Here is a 15,359-nt window from a genome sequence, read left to right as displayed (position 1 = left end):
TACAACTATTACTACACTTCGGTCTAGAATAGGACATTCTGACGGTCGCAATTAAGTTGCCTCCCTCTGATTAATTTTGGTCAATTTGAGGGAGGCAAATCTCAAAGTGACATATTAAGAATGGGCAGTCATGCATTCCCTTTTTATTTATTTATGTTTTAAATACATTTGCATGGTCTAGTACATTAGGAGTTATTCAAAATACGCACTAATGATTTTCAGTAACATGGAAACCATTCAAAGGCGTTCTGTGTGTAATCCAGGCCGTGTTCACGGTGCAGATGGGTGGCAAATTACAATGAAAAACAACATAAATCCACTACGAGCATCAGGAAGTGGTATATTATTTTCAAGCCATTCGTTCACCCTTTGTGTCCTGTATGGAGCCATCCGCCCCCATATTGTTCTCCAGTCATTTTTGCAGGTTTTCCTTCACTTTATCGCCTGTCTGTATCTGTGAGTGTGAGTTATTCATGCTCTTGAATAAACAGTAGCAGTCAGTAGAGGTCCTTGAGCGCAGGTGGTCTCTTTTGTCTGCACAAACATTCAAATGAAGCCATTCAAATGAAGTCGGTGTTAGAAGTTTGGCCTTTTTCACAGCCGACATTTCGACTTTTGAAGTATAGGTGTTACTAATAACACTACTGCCGGCTCTGTCTATTCAAGTGCCCCAGTAAGTGCAGCAGTGACAATGACAGGGAGCCAGCGTGCACAACACCAGGAGCAAACTGAGGCAGCTAAGTGGAATTCAGACATCATTAATTTTAGTGTGCACAGCTGTGCTTTTCTTACCGTGACATGTCAGATTGACTTTCATGAAAAATGCCCATTGTTCTCTGGCATACTGTGACCAAATTCAGGGTGTTATGGGAGAGTGTGCAACTATCTGTAAAAGCTCAGTCCAAGCTCAGATTGTGGACTCACAATAGGTTGAGTAAAACAAAGTTGACTCTGCTGTGAATCCGTTTGGAAACAGACAGACTACCAGCGCAGGTAGTGAAGTACCAGAAGGCCAAAAAAGGAAAGTGACTGGGAATAGCAGGACAACTACTGGAGAGGGAGGGAAGGAAATGGCAGAAATGACTAGTAAAATCAGAACTGAGCAAAAAGATGCAGAAATGGTGAAGAACTTAGTATCAGAGTGATCATTTTTAAGGAGTTACTTATTCAAGTGGGGATTTTTTTCTGGTTTTCTGTCTTGCATCCAAAAGGAGTTGGTAGGTCAGCATCAGCTACACAGCAGCAACCTCAGAGCTGCTGGGGATTCAACATCTTGCTTATCAACATGGGGGTGTCAGCCCTGATCCTCCCCTCTGGCTCCACACTAAGCCACTGAACAGCCACTGATTATCTGCTCCTTTAGTGCACTAAATATATTTGTCCTTGTCTGGAGGATCAAATTGAGACAAGGCCAGTTTTCTTTCATGTGGCCTTAATCAGTCACACAGTCTCGCCAATAAATGCCATTGTCACATTTCAAGACATTTCAACAAAATTTAGGGAAAGCAATATGTGATTAATCCTTTTCTGCTCAAAAATTCATCACTCACATGCTGTTAATGAAAATTATTTTCCAGCTTTTCACGTTCACACTGCAGGCTCTGCAAAAACCAACGTTCCTTGAAATTAGCTGTTTCTCATCGTTATCTTCCAGGGCATTGATCCATTACCTGAGCTCAAATTGAACGGCACCTTTTCACTCTAATTAAGAAAAGAGCTTCATAAGCACACATCTGCGAAACGCTGTAACAGAGGACAGAAAAGAAAAGAAGGTGTGGTATGAGTTACAAAGAGGGAACAGCGCCACAAAGGAGGAGGAAAAAAAGGGAAATGAAAACATCTGAATGCTTTGCTACATCCCTCATTAGTCAAGCAAATTAAATTAATCGTTTTTTCTGCAGCAATTGCCCAAATTAACTTTTAAAGGTATAATAGAGAATCTGTCAGTCCGTGTTCATGCGCACACCACACACATGCAGTAGCACACTTAGGCTTAGACAAATAAAACAGACATTCGTCATTGTGCATGTATAATTTATCTCCCTGCACAAACCGCAACCATTTGTTTCCCGACATGAAAGAATCTGATCTTTTCCTAAATATCTGTGTGCTCCAACTGGCTCCTCTCACACAGATTCACGACATCCAAGTCCCATCTGAGATGTGTTTTTATTGGGTTACACTTCTGATTATGTCCTCAAAGGGAAAATGCAGGGATGTCTAGCAGCAGATATGTCTGAGCCTCTCCTGGAATTAGGGATAAATAATAACTTTTATCACGGTCCAAGCATGTTCCTCACCCCTCCCTCCTAGGATGAGACATAAATCAACAAAGTGATGAATGACACTAAACAGAAGTGATTTTGATATGTGTTTGGTCACTGGCAACCTGAAATTAGTTTCCAGTGGGAGCTGAATTTGGAACCTTGCTGCGTGTCTCATGTGGAATTCAGCAAACGCTGGTAATCCATCTCGCTCTCAGTGAATGGGTCCAGACCTATTTTTCGATCAGCTACAGAAATACTCTAAGTCCCTGGTTCTCCTCGCTGCCCGAGGATCTCATGGTCCACAACGATTCTCAGGATGGAAATATCTCCCTCCTCACGGAGGTTTGGCCATGGTCAATGTCAAGAGAGCTATCTGTTAGGCCTTATTTTGGGAATTATTTACAAACTTCCATGCAAAGTTTATTTTGATTCGTGTACTTTTCCCTTTTAGTCCTCTGCAACGATTCTGAGATGATCACAAATGTTTCAACCAAACTTTTTTGCAGTTCATGATGTCTACATTGTTTCTTTGCGTATTATGTAAACCTCTCAAACTAGAACACAGGAGTGATACTTTCCACAGTTTGCTGGACTGGCCACAAATCACACACATATCATCTTGGCTCATGATTACTCACAGCAGCAAATCCTCATTATCTGTTGCCAGTTATCGATGCTGCTGCGAGGATGCACTTGACGTTCACACACTGTGAAGGACCCTGGGAGCTGAGATTTATACTAGCAGCAAAAACATATGACCCTATAAATATACCGTCTACCTTTGGGAACGATATCTCTGTCCAGCAAGCAAAGCATCTCTCTTTTCAGACTTGATGTGATGAGGCCTTACAGCTGGTGCTCAGGGTACATCACAAGGCAGCGCAGCCTCTTTGAAACTACCCAAGCTACAAATAACACTTCCAAAAGGTGAACCAATGATAACCCTGTCCGATACGACTCGGTAATATCAAGATATCTGACAGACAGAGCTAAATTTTCTAAGATTCAGATTGCCAGAGGGTAATTTACTCAACATCAAATCCCTTTTTGCAAACCAGACAATCAATGAGAGGAGAATTCTGGTATTTTTCAAGCTGGGTCTTATTTTTGTAACTTTTGCTGTTTTGACTATGGGTCATGCTAACTTTGCACTCACCACCTGAGTGGTAGAGATTAGGGAAATGCAACTCAAGCAAAAGAGTGCCTGCCTTCCAAAGCTTTTCAAATGGTTAAAGCAAACATAATCACTACTTTTATAATGAGAGATCAAACAACTGTGCAATGTGAAAAGCTCTGGTTGAATCACCAGTCTGAAATATTACAACTGAGTTTAAAAAATATCAGATATTCTTTGATAAAAAGTTGCAGATACAGGCCTAATTACGACTGGGCCTAAACCTCAATGGGCAGTGGCTCAAGATTACAAAGGTGTACAGAGGAGCTTATGGAATCAGAACGACCACAATTAGAGAACAAGATTGATTCCTTTTCTTTATAGACTGTATGATTTTATTCTTGACAGTCACTAATTTAATGGCATGCTGTTGAGATTGAAGTCATACAGTACATTCATGCTTCTTGGCATGTGATGGAAAACTAACACAAGGGCAACGACCTTCAACTCATGCACATACCAGCTAAACCACAGCTGTGTCGCAGATACTTTTTAAATACAGGGAAGGCAGCGGGGGCTTGGAGAAGAATCATGTTCGATGAGGAAAAGTCACATTGTTTTCTTGAAATATGTTTTCTTTACAGCAAGCTCCTCCTATTTCCAGAGCTCCTTGTTTTTGCTTTTAATGTGTGTACATTCCTTTTAAATATATGAGACATTTTCCAAAGATCAGGAAGCCTTTGATGGGTTTTAGCAGCTCAAAATAAACCAATTCTCATGAGAAAGGAAAAATGAGTGTGGGATGAGCACAGTGCACCTGGACCCGAAGGAGGACAACATGTTCTTTCTCCTCAATGAAGAAAATCGATTTGAATAGACAGCTTCAGCAGGTCATTGCTCATCTGTCTCAACCTTCCTGCCCGCTTCCCGAGGAGCCGTTGTTACATTTGCTTGTTATGTTTGTTTGGTTTTAGATAACACCTCAGGCACTGGGACATATTTACTCGTTTTGACAGGATATTCTGAGAAACAGGGAGCCATTGACGCAGGCAGACTCGCCATCACTGCACCCAAACTCAATAGGTTTTCATTAAGGCTTCACAGCTGAGGTCATGTGACCTATCTTGCCTCTGTGTTCTTTTGGCTCACTTAACAAAAAGGGGTCTGCTCACTGTTCACAGTTTGCTAAATAAGCAATACATCACAGCAACTGGTGTGTACGGATCATCTATACTGACGACTCAGGTGTTATTGCCAACTAATGTGGAGGGATATAGGGGAGACCTGTGTCTCTCCTACTGCGCGACACAGCTGATGAAGGAAGTTCATTTTGCAAATAATCTCCAAAGCCTCCACTTTGGTTTTGCATATTAAGAAAATGAGGTTGTTAGGAAGCATGGTGGCAGACTGTTGCAAAAATCGCCAAGAAATCCAAGAAGTCATCAGCCAAATGCTTAAAAGATTGATTGCACACATTAGAGACAGATTACTCTGAAAACATACAGGCAAACTGCAATCCTGATATTTACAAATAAATCGTAATTAGTTTTGCAGGAATTTGGTCATAAAGAAAAGTCTTGGGCGTATTCAAGTTTGTCACTAATGAAAGGTTAAGGGGACACTAAAGTCAATTCATCCTATGGTACGGTATGGCATTATCCTATTAGTCGTCCTCCTGAGGGGACATGAATGTTTGCATTAGATTTAAAGTCATGTCAATCCATCCAATGTCCAAAACTGTAATGCTGTTTCACTCCATACCAAAGATGTCAACCTCATGGTGGCGCTAGAGGAAAGTCAGCAAGTCTGTAGGATTCATCATCATGGGATCATGAAGGTCTGCACAAACTTTCTTTGCATCTGATAGCTGTTCAGATATTTCAGTCAGCAATGGAAAAAGAGACCGACTGACTGACACTGCATCCCCACAGCCACGTCACTACTGTGGCTACAAGTGCATATTTCATGATGAGCAATCCACAGTGGGTCTTATGCAGCATCTGTATGACTCCCCACGAATGTGTTACTTCCTCTTCCTTCCTCAACCTTAAGTTTTTATCCTACTTTGTCTAAACAAAACATGTAGGACAACATAAACATTTCCCTGATATATTGTGAGTGCATAATTTGAATGAGTGGCTTTTAAGGCCCAGTGCCAAGTTTAAATTTAGTTTGCAGGAAAACACTGATTAACATACAGAGATGTGTCATCATTCACTCGGCGATTCACAAAGGTCTCCATTTCCCATTTTCCCCTTTTAATTTCCTTGATGAGCTGAGACACAGGCTGAGGCCGGATATAAGCACTGAACTAAATGTAACTGTTAGTCATGATAAAGATCTTAATTTGTGATTGTCCTAATGCTGATTTCAATCACATTTGCTCAAGGTTTGGTGTCAAAGGAAGATGAACAAAGAACGCTGAAACACTATAATTTCTCTGATCTGCTCTTATTCTCATGTCAATATTAGTTTGTCAGCTCCATTTGTTCCATAAAGTGCACTACACACTCACATGCTCACACTGACAGGCTTACATTTACATGCTATACACTCTTTAATCACAATCTGTGCCAAAGTGACAATCAATCTGAAGTTATGAGGACACAAAGACTCACACGCACGCATGTATATACACACACATTCCTTTGAATATTGGCAAAACATTTCCCCAAACACAAATTGCTAGTTACTTCCAGGTGGGAGATGATTCAAACGGAATGATGATGTGCAGCTCGGAGGCTCGTCTGCGGAGCCAAATTACTTCAATATATTGTTTAGATGATGGAGAGGCTGAGGTTGCTATTGACACGCTATTTGACAGAGCAAATCATCACATCTTCTCAGAGCTAACAACCTGTCATTGTAGGTAAAATGGCACGCTTTCAGAATGGAAACGCTTTTCTCTGGTTTTATAGGGAGATAATGCCCCAATTTCATTTACATGCCATAAACCAAACATTCACCTGGAGGCCTCTCTCCTCAAAGACCACCCCATCATAACCATTTCCATTTCTCCAGAAAACATGCAGAGGACAGTTTCAGTTCCAAGGATGTTGTGGCAGATTGTGGGGGACCATATCATCATGACCCTGCAGGGGAAACATTTAAGACATAACTCTCACTCTCCTCACAAAACCTCAGAGGCAATCATCTAATGGTTGGGGCTCACAGCACTGCTAAAGTGTCTACTCAGCAGCACTCTGTATGTAGAGCTGGTCTCCTGCCAGGCCACTTCCAGTCTCAAGCATCATCGGCCAAGAATCCCCTCTGATGAACGCACCTTCCTACAACACTACCACAGCACGGTCCATCAGCCTCACACACACACCCCTGCCCCGGTCCCGTTTCTGTCCTTGTCAAACAACTTGCGCTAACACACTGATTTTGCAGCCATGAGCATTTCTGATGGGGTCAGCCAGGAACCATACAAGAGCTTTATCAAATCTAAGTGATGCGGTCTTACGTTCACTGCTTCCGATTCCCTTTTGTCAAATATAAATAGTGCTTCAGAAAGTGCTGGACTTGCACTTTTCCCATTGAGGGAGGAAATCGCCTCTTTGCCAGCTGTTCATTTCCAGCGGGGCAGGTACTGTATTGATGTGCTGCAGTAAATGCGGCATTGCATGGTGTATATAAAACTGTATGGGCAGTCATTGTGACTGTATGGGCAGGTATGATAACTTATCCTGGATAGGCACTAATGTCAGGAGAAAGAGGGAGAAAGGGAGGGAGGGAGGGAGGGAGGGAGGGAGGGAGTGAGAGAGAGGTGAGGGCAGACAGAGTGAAAGCCAGAGAGAAGCCGAACTAAAAAATACTGTTTCATTGTATCTTCCACCAGATAAGCTCAATCATGCCCCAGGCTCTTTACAAGCAAGAGAAAGGCTATTCATCTGCTCTTTTGTGCAGCCAAAACAGTTTGGTCTCATCTGGCACACTAACAGCTGAGCAGCATTGATGAAATCCATTTTCCTCTCTTTTCATTACTCTTTACTGACTGATGCCTGCTGCTGAGCCGCCCTGAAACTGTGATGTAACCACCGGGATCTTGTTCGTCTTAAATTATTGCACTGCTCTGGTCCAAGATCCACAAGCACAAGAGCAATTTCCAATTTGTTTAAACTATTCCAATTCACATTAGACAAAAACAAATTAACTGATCCAATCAGACAGATAACAGTCATTGTGTCAACAATATCACTGCTGGAGATTTCAAAGTTCTAGTGCGGGGCCAATCACAAGCAAGGCATTTACAGAGGAGGTTCAAATTACAGTGTAATCAACACTTAATAATAATCAGCAACAGCCAGACAAACCGCACCACAGACATACATAGACCACTCTGTGTTATAATAAAAAAGGGTAAAACACTGTGGAAAAAAGGAAAATGAGACAGAGAAGCATGCAGGATTCTCCTCCCGCTGTGGTTTATAGCATTTAATCTAAAAAACACCTGGATCTAATGTAGGTTAGACCAATTCGCTGAAAGAAAACTGACACTGTTCAGCTCGTTATTATAATAAAACTGTTACTGACAAGAACATCATCAATCTCACTCTGGTGTTTAAAATCAAATCCAGTCTTATCCTCACCATTACTTTTCTCATAGCTGTTAACTCCGACGTCACTCACAGAAATCTGAAACTGGATAAGGAGTGTGAAATGGAAGAAAATTATCTGGTTGCTCTTCACACACAAATTCCAATACGACGTGGGATAAGGGAGCTGAGAAGGTGTAATTGGCGCAGTGTAAATGATAACTAGTCACGACTGCGTGCATAATATCCACCGTCTCTGTGAGTATTTACGTTTGCAGCAGAGGGCATTTGCAAAGCAGCATAAGCAGATCCGCATTCATAAAACATGAGCAAACCACTAAAATCAGCAGTTTGACTTATGTGGAGCGGGGAGGGAAATGGTTTCTATTCATGTCTTCTAAATTTCAGCTGAAGAGCTTTGGGCTTCTTCCAGAGCAATTTAGCACTGAAATGATCAGTTACACTGCTGAGAAGCACTGGACTTTATTCTCAGCTAATAGAAGGAGACGAGTATGTCAAGAACAATAAAAATAATAACATATAACTATGTTGAAGATTTTGTTTGATGCAAAAGACACTAAAAGACAGGAGATTTGGTAACTGGTCTGTTTTTCTCTATAGTTTTCAGACATATTGCCATTATTATCCTTCACTGCCTGTCCCAGCAAATTCCCAAAGGACACTTTGACTTCACTTCCCATTTTAAGTGACAATCTTTGGAGACTTGGACAGAAATGCAGATTTCTTGTCCAAAATAAGAAACATTCAGCAGCAGCTCCAGATGTCTGTTGTCGGGGAAACACAAAATATTAACTCAGCTTCTGCTGGCCTGAGTCTGGTTTCTATGTATGTTGTGGTTAATGGGAAATGTGCTACCAGGTGGCTGTGCCTGTCACATCTTCGAGCTGCAGTGTGAATCCTCTGCTCCTTTTTGATGGAAACCAGACGGGACCTCCTTTGTTTTTCCAAGGGAGGCCAAGGTGTTGAAAGACAGAAGGGAACATTGCTATTCAGCATAATATGAAATGCTTTATGCAGTCAAAGTGATGTGTGGAAAAAGCTTAATATCGCATCACAAAAACAAATAAATATGGCAAAACGTGAAATCATCTCCATATGAAAAGAAAGTTTTGACATTGGTTTATTTTACACAGCATTTGCTCTCCTTTTATGTCTGTTTTGGTTTCTACCAACTCCTGAGGGAAATATCTGCCTTTTCAGCTGCTTAACACTCATCTCTGTTCACCAGCTAGTTTGTGTTGGGTCTGCTGCTGCTGCTCGGAGATTGTCTGGTGGTGTACAGTGGGTTTATCAGAGCTTTATGTTGAAAATAGCCGCCTGCTATGGCTGAAAACAGTGCAGTGAGACTGGACCGAAACAGTAAAGCTATGTGCCTTAAAACCAAAACAATGAGCTCAAAGACACTAAAAAGCTCTGCAGGACTGAGGGGAACTGCAGAGGAGAGTGATAATTCTAACAGTTTTCACATCACTCACAGTCATTTGATGCAGTGTTACCATAAAAATACTGCGTGGTGCAGCTTCAACGCTAAGCTGCTTTTACTTCCAGCTAAGAATTTCATGGTGGTCCAATGGTCACACTAATGGTTCAGTGGTTTGCCCTCTGTCCAGGGTCTCCCACGGAGCAGATAAAATGTCAGAGGCATTCTGGTCTCTCCACTGTCCAGTCTGGTGGATCACCTCGGCCTCGGTCAGTTAAGGAGGCAGACAGTGTGCGTGATGCTTATTTAATGAGTGTGTGCGCTAATGAGAGCTTCTATGAATCAGTGTCTGTTGGTTCAGCTCTCTCTCATCTGTTTTTCTCATTTTTTTCTCTCCTTCATGCACTCTTCGTTCAGTATTAAATATCATATGTAAGCCAAAACCACCAGGCCTCAATGCACCAGCCCAGGAGATGAGAATGGAGAGCTAGCAGATGTTGGTGAGAAGCAAGACACTTTAAAGACTTTCTCTTTGAATTCAGAACTTTTGTTCTCAGGTCTTACAAAGGTGACTGAGCGCTCTCTCTCTCTCTCTCTCTCTCTCTCTCTCTCTCTCTCTCTCTCTCTCTCTCTCTCTCTCTCTCTCTCTCTCTCTCTCTCTCTCTCTCTCTCTCTCTCTCTCTCTCTCTCTCTCTCTCTCTCTCAGATAGATAGATAGATAGATAGATAGATAGATAGATAGATAGATAGATAGATAGATAGATAGATAGATAGATAGATAGATAGATAGATAGATAGATAGATAGATAGATTATTTTGCCTCCCATTTCACTTACAGTGGTTTAGGGAATGAGTCTGTTAGTGGGATTGCTGCAACTATTTACCTTGCTGATGAAAGATTTGTTCTCACATAATTGCAGGTATTTGGCTATTTTAGTATTACTCACTGAAATAAAACTTCCTGTGAGTGATGGATACAGAATGTACAAACTTGAGTCCTTTCATGATGCAGCATGATGCAGCATATCCAGTTATTTATGACTTGGAACGGCCAAAATTTCTGTCCAAGACGAGTGCTTGAAGAAAAGAGTGACAAAACTGGAAGTGCTAATCGTTCCTGTTCTCTATCTTTGTATCTTGGCTCCTTGAGTCTATTTATGGTCATTCCAAAATCATATTACTAATCCCAAAAAACAGTTATACAACAAAAAGTATTTTCTGGGTCTTGGCTTATTACACAACATCATCCATATATGGTGTGGGAGAGACTACACGAACAGGCAGCAGTAGCCCACACATCCAGGTGGGCAGCTATAGATTGGGTCTGTGAGTGGGCCTCACTACCAGCTGGCATCTATCTGCCTATTGATGGGATAAAACATCAAAACAAGAGGAGTTTTGCCCTAAAATGAGAAACTTTGTGTTACATAAATGCTAATGGTGAACCAACTTCAGACTCCTTTGACTCATGGTTGACAGATTTGTTGCCAGAATCACTGTCAGCCCATTATGGCAAAAGCTTTGGGAAAGTGGTCATATCTCTAATAAGTAACATCAGCTTCAAAGACAGTTTCTCTATATGCAAAGCTAATAAAATGCAATGACAAATTAGATGAAACCAGGGTTCCCAACCTCATGACCCCTTACAAAAAATGAATTTTCAGCAGCATTTTGAGCAGTTCCAACAAAGAGACATTTCACCTCTAAACTTCTCTGCTACCCTTTTTACACCAACATGGAACATGTTCTGTTCCAGTTCATGTACTTAATTTCTAAACTTTAAGATTATTTTGACAAAAAACAAATTGGGTCAGAACCCAAAAGCTGTTTTCAAGATGGAACCAAGAGTCAGCAGGTTTTCCTCAATCTGCAGTGCTCGGTACAGCCACACCCGAGGTCACAGAGGTCAGGACCCTGAACCGCGATGACATCAGTGGGTCATTTTCTGCCTGCTGCAAAGAGAGGATGAACTGTGATACATCATCTTGTGCAGCACCATCTGCTGATGATCCATCCTTGATTACGCTGGCTCCACCAAAAGCTGGTGGAAACGCGGGCTGGTTCGTGAGACAACACCAAGGTTCCAAGAATCCTGAACGGAACCAGTTCAAGAACCAGAGGCCAGAGGCAGTGTGGTGGAAAAGGGCTTTGTCTGATGCCCAAAGACTAAAACAATTAAATACTTCACAAAAAAAGAAAGATTTCAGAGAAGTCTAAAATATCAATACAAATTTGTGCAGCCGAACGTCACTTTCAAGCCTGACAGTAAACCTGTCTGTACTGTACTCTTCAAACACTTCTTCTGCAGTTTATCACACATCTCACTGCTCATAAATCAGTCCTGTGATGATAAAAACATTTGTGTCCCTTGTTGAAGTGGATAATGCTGAACATATGGTGTCTGTGCACACTGCATTGCCGTGACCAGAGGGTCAAAGACAGTCTCTGACCTCTGACCTCTGAACTCCTCACAACCGGGAAAACATTCAGCCAAGACCTCTGAACTCAAACAGATTAATGCAGACAATCTGCTCAGACATGAGATGATCTATTGTTTTATAGCATGATGAGCCACGTCAAACTGGAAACTCCCCCCAGTCGCTCAAGTCTGACAAAGTACAAAAAATACATCTCTGACATAACAAAACAAATATTCTAAACGTGAAGCTGTCTTTATCTGCAATCTAGAGAAAACATCTTCTTTCTTAATCTCATTTGACTAATGTTGCATGGATTGAATCAATGACAAATTACTGCATGAAACTAGGAGCCATGTCTTTAAAAAGAAATCAAATTGTTCCATGTCTTATGTAATTCAGGATTTATTTTGTTTGCCCTGCCAAGAAGAAAAGTTGATCCTCTTGAACTTGAGGCAAATCCTCACCGCTGAAGCACACAGAAAGACGGAGGACGCTCCTGCTCAAGTCGAATTTCCAGAGAAAGATATGAAACTTTTCTCTAACCTGGAGCACTTGGCAGCGCACTAAGCAAGAGACGCTTTTATGTTATTTGAAAGCTCAGTGTATTCAATCAAGTGAAATGGGCAGTGAAATGCACTTCATCCCAGCACTAAAATCCGGTCTTAGATGTGAAATGATATAATTCCAGGTGATTCATCTTTGAAGAAAGATGCTCATAAGAACCAAGTGCTGTGGTGTCTGGTGGAGGACTGCAAGACTGTGTGGGTGTCTCGTGTCTAATCCTCTCTGAAGGAACACCACCACACACTGTAAAAAAAATGTAGGGATCTCTTGGTTTGCAGCTGGGGGCCTTGTTGAGCTCTGAGGAGCCGAAAAGCACTTGTATGAATCCTACCCATTTATTGTTATTTAGTGATAAGTGTTTTAAACTGATCCTTTGGTGACCCTGAAATGGTAATGAGTCTTCACACTGCAGGGTACTGACCACACACTGACTTCTGTTGAGGGTTGTATTCTGTTGTACTGCGCAAGAGTGTTAAATGGTCTGACCGTCCATTGACACAAACACTCCATTTAAGTGTGTACTCATGCCATACATCGTTGGAAAGCTAAGATTCCTGTGATTCGACTGATGCAAATGATTTCAAGATACAATCAAAACAGCAGGTACAATCAAACAACAAACCAACAACCGCTTATGAAATTCAGGCAACTCACCAATGAAGCCTCATAGTGATCCAACAATCGGTAACGCTCCGCCAACAATGATCTGTTTACGCTGATGATGGTCCAATCCAGGGAAATATTAGTCCATAGCACTAATAATCCACAGAAAGTTGTTTTATCATTTCAAATTAGCCGGCACATGTGCTAATCTTCCGTCCTTCTTTTTCTTCCTTTTCCTCCTCCTCCTCTTCTTTGGGGGAGTTTTATGGCAATTGGCTTCCATACAAGTTGCATTACTACAATCCTACTGGATTGTAACTGCTTCACGGTGATCCCACTCACGACCACACTCTGACCTTCTGATTGACACCTGAATTTATCAAAGGATATTCCACATTGGAAGAAAGTACCTTGTTCTATTCTTTTGTGTAAAGTTTGAGCAAGTTGCAGCCAATTGGTTGTTTGCAGTCACATGATGTTAAATTCAGACAGAAGGCCCGAAGTGAAAACTGCAATGGATGATGAAGGAAAGTTCTTACTGGGCTAGTTTAGATGAAATTATGAGGGAAAGGTATGAACAGAAAATCAGAACATATGTTGGATGTGACCCTTGCGTTATGAAGGCGAGCACTTTTTCAAATGAATTGAAAGTTTTGCTGCTACTGAGGCAGCAAATATAACCAACTACCTGCTCATGCAGACACCGTTCTACTCTAGAAAACAAATGAAAAGACCTGACACCAAGAAGAACTGTACTTTTTACTTTACTCTGCATGATTTCTGAATAGAGCTGCACGGTGGACCAGCAGGTAGTGCGCGTGCCTCACAGCAACAAGGTTGCCAGTTTGATTCCCGGGTCGGGCCTTTCTGTGTGAAGCTTGCATGTTCTTCCCGTGCATGCGTGGGTTCTCTCCGGGTACTCCGGCTTCCTCCCACAGACCAAAAACATGCTCATTAGGTTAATTGGTGACTCTAAATTGCCCCTAGGTGTGAGTGTGAGTGTGAATGGCTGTCTGTGTGTATATATGTTGCCCTGTGATCGACTGGCGACCAGTCCAGGGTGTACCCCGCCTCTCGCCCGTTGACGGCTGGGATAGGCTCCAGCACCCCCCGCAACCCTGAAAGGGATACGCGGTATAGAAAATGGATGGATGGATGGATTTCTGAATATTCGTGTGATCAAAATTCATGCATCTCTTGTCACCTTCATCAACCTAAACAACACGTAGAGATTACATACTGACCAACATGGAGAAACTTAAAGGTACCCTGAGACATGAGTCACAGTCAGATTATGGCTTATCCAGCTATCTGTGGGTTCAACTCTGGGTTTCCAGGATCACAAAGATGGATCAACTTCCTTAACTTCAAGGATCAGCTCACACCCGGCCACCAGGCCAACTACTCACTGGAAATCATCATTCAATCATCATCAGTAAAGTGGCATGTAATGAACAGCAGCATTTACAGATCAATCCAATCACTTTGCTGCTGCAAGCTTACCATTAAAACAGAGCTTGCTGGAAAGGGGGAATAGTTTATGACACTAAACACATAATGAAGATTATAGCTGCATTTTAATTGCATTCCCGACAGGATTCCTGACAGTGTTGATGCTTTTGTACTCTTATTATATCACCGCAGCTCAGAATAACATGAGCTGACTTTGTGACGATAATTGGAAATAAAAACTAAACCCTCTGTTGATTTTCATTAGAAAAATAATCCACAGACTGTTAATTGGCTCCCATGTTTATAAATGTGATATTTCAGTCCGATAGACTTTATCAGGCATTCAGTAGGGTGCTTTTCTTCTCCTCTCTCCTCTCCTGTCTGCTGCAGTCTTATGTTACTTTTAACCCACACTTATTCACAGCTTTATAGCCGTACTTTTAATATTGGTCATTACTTCTTATACGTTTCATCTCACTGAATATCACTTTTTGCTGTCGCTTTAACACAAATTTGACATCATATTAGACTAAGTATTTCATTCATGGCTCTGAGGATGTCACTTGTATCTAACAACTAACCCAGAGTTAACAGAGCCAGTTGATGACCTGCTTCCTGATGCCGGTTATCCAGGATAACCGATGTTAGAATGAGTGAAGCCAGGTAACACGAAGAGAGCCTAATAGACATGATGAATGCATTTCCTTCCTCATAAAACATTTGCAAAGCCCTTCCTCAATGCAGTCTTCTTCATCTCTGCCTCTGAGGGTGTATCACAGTGAATCTTCATGTGTTGCTCCTACCTGCAGCTGGATAGCGTGAAACCATTGGTTGGACTGTGCCCGTCATCGTCCACATGTGTCGTGTGTGCATGCAGGGACCCACCGGTAGCAGAACAGCTCCACAGCACTACTTGTGGTCAAAAACTCCACAGGGAACCTTTAAGGGAAAGAAAAGGAG

The sequence above is a fragment of the Chaetodon trifascialis genome, chromosome 5 (genome assembly GCF_039877785.1).
Source record: "Chaetodon trifascialis isolate fChaTrf1 chromosome 5, fChaTrf1.hap1, whole genome shotgun sequence".
NCBI classification, from domain to species: domain Eukaryota; kingdom Metazoa; phylum Chordata; class Actinopteri; order Chaetodontiformes; family Chaetodontidae; genus Chaetodon; species Chaetodon trifascialis.
This window is presented reverse-complemented; position numbering follows the sequence as displayed.